This window comes from Cucurbita maxima, unplaced genomic scaffold (assembly GCF_002738345.1).
Source record: "Cucurbita maxima cultivar Rimu unplaced genomic scaffold, Cmax_1.0 Cma_Scf00002, whole genome shotgun sequence".
Lineage (NCBI taxonomy): Eukaryota > Viridiplantae > Streptophyta > Magnoliopsida > Cucurbitales > Cucurbitaceae > Cucurbita > Cucurbita maxima.
The window spans coordinates 1,622,145-1,629,051 of record NW_019272018.1 but is presented as its reverse complement, the minus strand read 5'-3'; the positions used below and the strand labels follow the sequence as shown (position 1 = coordinate 1,629,051).

Genomic DNA, 6,907 nt, shown 5'->3' with positions numbered 1-6,907 from the left:
CGTATCCTTTCTGTCGGCTTTATATAGTCTGCATCCTTTCCCCAATAGTTTAGATTGCTTTATTTGTGATTTGGATCAACTCAGTTCTTAAGAGTATACATTCTTCTATCTAATTCAAATAAAGAAAGTGTTGAAGCTAATAATAGAAATTTGAATTTAGTTACTACAGACAAGGAGGAGGTGAATTCAATTTCATCCACAAAAATCCAAACTTCGGGAATCAATGAAATCTCATCCTATAAAATGACCTCCCAGTCAATCACTCAAATCACTCCTCCTCTCAATCTCACTTCAATTTTTGTTGTCACCAACAACTAGTATCAGAGCAATCTTGCAGCAGCAAGTATGGCAGCAGAAAAACAAGTTGAGAGTTACGTTCAGCCCGCCATCCCGAGGTTCGATGGTTACTATGATCATTGGGCGAAGTTGATGGAAAATTTTCTCAGATCAAAGGAGTTTTTTGATATGGTGGAGACGAGTTATGAAGAGTCAAATGAAGGCGAGGTACTCTCAGCTGGTCAACAGCAACTGTTGGCAGCATCAAAGTTGAAGGACCTGAAGGTCAAGAACTATTTATTTCAGTCCATTGATAGAACTATCTTGGAAACAATGTTTCAGAAGAAGACATCCAAGGAAATTTGGGATTCTATGAGGATGAAATATCAAGGCTCAATGAGAGTAAAGCGTGCTCAACTACAAGCCATTAGAAGAGACTTTAAAATTCTCCAAATGCAAAAGGGAGAAACGGTGAATGATTATATTGGCAAGGTTATAAGTCTTGCAAGTAAAATGAGGATGCATGGTGGTTCAATCACGGATGTTGCGGTCGTAGAAAAGATTTTGCGATCACTAACTCCAAAGTTTGATTACATTGTATGTTCTATCGAAGAAGCAAACAATGTCGAAGAGATGCAAATAGATGAACTCCAAAGCTCCCTATTAGTACATGAACAGAGACTCAATCGTACAAGTGCAATAGAGGAGATGATAGCCTTAAAGATATCCACACCAGGTGAAACTTCAAGCCCTAGAGGTAGAGGGCAAAGAAGAGGCAGAGGTCGTGGGAGAGGCAGTCGAGAAAGAAGTGGAGATGTTGGCAGGTCAGCAGATCTAGTCAGAAATGATTATGACAACAAAGGCAAGAGACACTTTGACAAGTCCAAGGTGGAATGCTATAGATGTAGACGTCTTGGACATTACAAAAATGAATGCTACACCAGGCTCCAAAAGAAGAAAAGAGATCAATCCAATTTTGTGGAGAGAAGAGAAAAGAAACATTGTTAATGTCATTCCATGCTATGAAGGTTGCAGATCAAGGTGTATGGGTCGTAGACTCTGGATGCAGCAACCATATGACAGGTTGTAAGGAATTCTTCTCAACAATGGATGAAAATTTTCATACTACGATTTCTCTTGGCAACAATTCAACTATCCAAGTGATGGGGAAAGGAACCGTAGATATCAAAACTAGAAATGACTTTGTAGAGTCTATTTCTAATGTATTCTACATTCCTCATCTGAAGGCCAACTTACTTAGTATCGATCAGTTACAAGAAAAGGGGAATGTTATCACATTCCAAAATGATGAATGTGAGATTTATGATTCCAAAAGAGGATCGATTGCTAAGATGAAGATGACCACCAACCGTCTATATCCGTTGACGTTAAATATCGTTACCAAAAGTTTGATGGTGAAAAAAAAAGATACCACCTGGCTTTGGCATTTTAGGTATGGTCATTTACACTTCAAAAGATTAAACATATTGTCTTCAAAGAAGATGGTAACTCGTTGTCAGATATTACTCATCCAACAGAAATTTGCGAGAGTTGTGTAGTAGCAAAACATGAAAGAAATTTTTTTCCATCCGGAAAATCAAGAAGAGCTCAAGCAATTTTGGAGTTGATTCACTCAGACATATGTGGTCCCATCTCTCCAGCATCAAATGGTGACAAGAAATATTTCATAATCCTCATCGATAATTTTAGTCGAAAAACATGGACTTATTTCTTGCACGCCAAATCAGAAGCCTTTGATTGCTTCAAAAAAATTTGTGCTACTATGAAGACGGAAACTGGAAGAAGAGTCGAGGCTTTAAGAACAAACAGGTGGAGAGTTCTGCTCGAACGAGTTTATTAAATTTTGTGAAGAGAAGGGCATAAGGAGGCAGTTAACAACAACATATACACCACAACAAAATGGTGTGGCAGAAAGGAAAAACAGGACCATTCTCAACATGGTTCGAAGTTTACTAAATAAAGGAGAAGTCCCGAATGAATTCTGGCCAGAAGCTGTCGTGTGGTCCGTTCACATTCTCAACCGGAGCCCTACTTTTTCTGTTAGAGATATGACTTCACAAGAAGAATGGAGCGGAAGAAAACCTGCAATAGACCACTTTAGAATCTTTGGGTTCATAGCATATGCACACGTTCCTGATGAGAAAAGAAAGAAACTTGAGGACAAGAGTTTGAAGTGTGTGTTCCTTGGAGTAAGCGAGACCTCTAAGTCGTACAAGCTCTATGATCCCTTGACAAAGAAGGTGGTGGTAAGTCGTGATGTAGTTTTTGACGAAAAGAAGACTTGGACATGGGAAGAAAAGATCACTGTGAATCAGCAGATTCCTGTAGATCTTGAAGAAGAACAAACTAAAGCCCCTATTCAGCCTCACTATGAGCATGGAGACCGCTCATCACAAGCTCAACAAGAAGGACCAGTAGAAGAAGATCATGATCATAATCAAAGAAATCTAGGAACAAGAAAGAGACCAAATTGGATGATTGATTATGAGATGGACTATGAATCAAGTGATAGTGGTTATTTTGCATTCTTTATGGACAATGATCCAATTGTCTATGAAGAAGCGGTAAAGGAGAAGAAATGGAAGGAAGCTATGGACAGTGAAATCAAATCGGAGTAAAATGGGTTTTCAAAACCAAGTTGAATGAAAACGGTGAGGTGGATAAGTACAAGGCGCGACTCGTTGCAAAAGGATACAAGCAGAAGTATGAAATTGATTATAAGGATGTATTTGCACCAGTGGCACGTCAAGATACTATCAGGCTCATACTTTCTATTGCAGCACATAAATCTTGGCCTATTTATCAACTTGATGTGAAATCGGCTTTCTTACATGGAGAGCTTCAAGAAGAGGTATATGTGGAGTAACCAGAAGGTTTTGTTCAAAAAGGCAAAGAGGAAAAAGTATACAAGTTGAAGAAAGCTTTGTACGGTTTGAAGCAAGCTCCGAGGGCATGGTACAGTCGCATTGATTCTCATTTTGAAAAGATGGGATTCACTAAATGCCCATATGAACATACATTGTATGTGAAAACTGAAAAGGGAGGTAACATTATCATTATTTGCTTATATGTTGACGATTTAATATTTACTGGCAATAATGAAGAAATGTTTGAATTTTTTAAAAAGAGCATGATGAAGGAATTTGAAATGATAGATCTTGGTTTGATGAGATATTTTCTTAGAGTCGAAGTTACTCAAACTCCCGCAGGTAACTTTATCTATCAGAAGAAATATACTCAAGAATTACTTGAAAGATTTAAATTGGATGAGCGCACATTTGGAACTCCATCAGAATTGGGTTTGAAGTTGCACAAGGATATTGAAGGGCGAGAGGTTGATAATAGGTACTTCAAACAAATTGTGGGAAGTTTGATGTACCTAACTTCAACAAGACCAGACATCATGTATGCAGTTAGTATGATAAGTTGTTACATGGAGCATCCAACGGAAAAACATCTCAATGCAGCAATAAGGATACTTCGTTATGTGAGAGGAACCTTTGATTTGGGGGTATTCTACAAGAAAGGAGATGATCCGAAGATGGTTGGCTATACAGATAGTGACTATGCAGGTGATATAGATGATCATAAAAGTACTTCAGGAAGTATTTTCATGATGAGTTTGAGAGCTATTTGCTGGTCTTCAAAGAAGCAACCTATTGTAACACTCTCAAATACAAAAGCAAAATTTGTAGCAGCAGCATGCTCGTGTCAAGCAATTTGGTTAAGAAAAATGATTGAAATTTTTAATCAGAAGCAACCAGATACGACGGTTATATATTGTGATAATATGTCAACTATTAAGTTGTCTAAAAATCCTGTGTTGCATGGAAGGAGTAAGCACATCGATGTTCGATTTCATTTCTTGCGTGATTTGTGTAAAGAAGGCATTATTGAACTCAACTTTTGCAGAAGTGATGATCAAATCGCAGACCTGTTCACAAAACCCTTGAAACAACTATTGTTCGAGAAGCTTAGAAGAAAGATGGGGATGTGCAGAATCCAAGATGTATATCAAGAAGATGAAGCGAAGTCCTAAACTGATTTCGGACTGATTTTTGCAGAATTCAGTTTAAGGGAGAGTGTTGAAGCTAATAATAGAAATTTGAATTTAGTTACTAAAGAAGGAGGGGTGAATTCAATTTCATCCATAAAAACCTCAACCAACTCCAGGAATCAATGAAATCCAGTCCTATAAAATGACCTCCCTTCCAATCACTCAAATCACTCCTCTCAATCTCACTTCAATTTTTATTGTCACCAACAAAAAGGACCTATACCTCCTCACATAGAGAGTTTTGAACAGAGTCATAGGTGTCATATCAATTTTTGTTTAATAATTGTTGTTGTAGGTCAACCCTGTTGTATGTAGATGCGTATTCCATCTACTTGGAAGATCTAATGCACAAACTTGTAACATGTCTTCCTAGGTCTAATTTAGTCATTCAATCTAACCATGCCGGAGTACCAAACGTATTTGACCAGTATAATCAAGTAGTCTTACTAAAAGGAAAGGAAATGTGTGATAGATTTGGTGAGCCTCTCAGTAATAACTCAAATTAGGATGAAATATTTCCTCTCATTTCTATTGTTTGTCCATTCTATGGCTGCAAAAAAAATTCCTAGTTTGTGGCTCTAATCTTGTACCATTTGACAAACTATACTAATAGTATTATACAACTAATAAGCTATACTCTTGTTTGTACCATTTGACATGGTATACTATACTATCATCATGTTATACAACTAATAGTATTATTTGATACATCTTTTTGCTACCTAATGGATATAGAACATAAAATTGTGAGCTTCAACTAATAATTCATTCATAAGCTAAAAGTTGTTAGACACACAAGCACCTTGGCCAAATGTGACTAATATTGGAGGCTAAAGAGAACATATTCGACTCTAATTGAGGGCAAAACCTCAGCAAAACGAGAATCCATCAATTATCTATGATACGTTATCTCAATGTTAGGTGAAATAAATAGGCCAAATGTACCACTACTCTCTCATTACTATGAGTATCTTAGCACATTCTAATTTCGTATGTATACAAACATTATCGTTGATCAGAGTGATGCTATTTTCCTATTCAAGGCATCCACAACCACGTTTTTCTAATATAAATGATATAATATCTATACATCATGATCCTTAACGTACTTCACCCATCTGCGCTACCTCTCGTTTAGTTCTTTTGACGTGAAAAATTACTTCGGGCTCTTATGGTGTCTAAAGATTTCAATTCTCCCATACAAATAATGCCTCTAAGTCTTTAAAACAAAGACCATAAGTGTTAATTCCAAATCATGAATAGGTAATTTCATTCATAAACCCTTAACTGGTAGATAACATTGGAGATGACCTTACCATTCTACATTAAGACATAACCTAGCTTCTTTCTACGAAGCATGACTATAGACAACAAAATCTTATTCTCCACCGAGCACCATGAACATTGGCGGTAAAACAAATCTCTTTTCAAGTTAATGACAACTTGTTTCATATGTTGCACTCCACATAAACAAATGGCCCAAATTGCCCTTACGTGTCAACTAAGTCTGTGGTATAAGTAGTTAATGAAAATTACTGCTCAATCATCTAATTAAGATAAACTTATATAACATTCATAAATGAATGAATCGAGACTATGTCTGAGCATATATATCACAAAGAAAGAGATTCGAGTTTCCATCTCACCAAAGACATGAGTAAAAGAAGAGTGCATGGATAAACCGATACTATATCTGAATGAGAGCTCATTTTTTTAAAAGTCACTACTTGTACCCATAAGGTACATTTTTTTTAGTGACTCAACTATAGAAACTTCACCGTTAGCGTCCTTTACTTTGATCAATTCTATGTTAATTATTGAAAATTTTCCTAAAATGGATGTGAGTGAAAACAAAGTATGCTTATCGTGTTCGTTTGTGAAGATAGTTTTCACTCTTACAAACAAGAAGTATGTAACATGATTATGTCACAGGAGAATGCAGGAGCTATTAGCTATCGGATGTCTAATCCAAATTTCAAACCCCGATCCAAATCTTAAATATGGGCTTTAGAGATAATTTAGATTTTTATTAGAAACCATTACACGACTCATGGCATACTATATTTGCTTGGCTCGTTGGAGTTTCATCACGAGGGCCCATGTTTAAGGGCCAGCAAGGTCCATTAATGGACCTAAAAAGGTTAGGCCCATTGACTAAATAAAATAAAATGTATTTATTTATAATGAAAGGTTATTTCTATATTGTATTTATAAAGAACGACATATTTAGAACATTTTATAAAAATATAATGTTTAATTGTAGTGATAATATGCAAAATTAACTTAACACCATTACGATGATGAATATTAGTTAGCCGATACTCGATGCCTCTTCTACTTTTTGAGGTTGTCATGTTGCACAAAAGGTATCAATCCAATCGTTGATGTTACTCATAATAATCGTAACATATTTAGTGCGACTCTAACCATTCCAAACCTATTTTAGTCGGACTCACCTAATATCTAGTAACGTCAAAATACCCAATCACTTTAACACCAACTCGAATTTATGCACGCAACCTACACTATAAACTTTTGAAAATCACAACGAGA

The 6,907-nt window shown here is 36.3% G+C and overlaps 1 long non-coding RNA gene across 1 annotated transcript; it reads left to right on the top strand.

Moving 5' to 3' along the window:
* Nucleotides 1–435: 435 nt before the first annotated feature.
* Nucleotides 436–5,889, top strand: LOC111470293. The gene is made up of 3 exons (XR_002715015.1): nucleotides 436–517; nucleotides 2,107–2,113; nucleotides 5,877–5,889. It is a non-coding gene; the product is annotated as an uncharacterized LOC111470293 (long non-coding RNA).
* The last annotated feature ends 1,018 nt before the right edge of the window (nucleotides 5,890–6,907 follow it).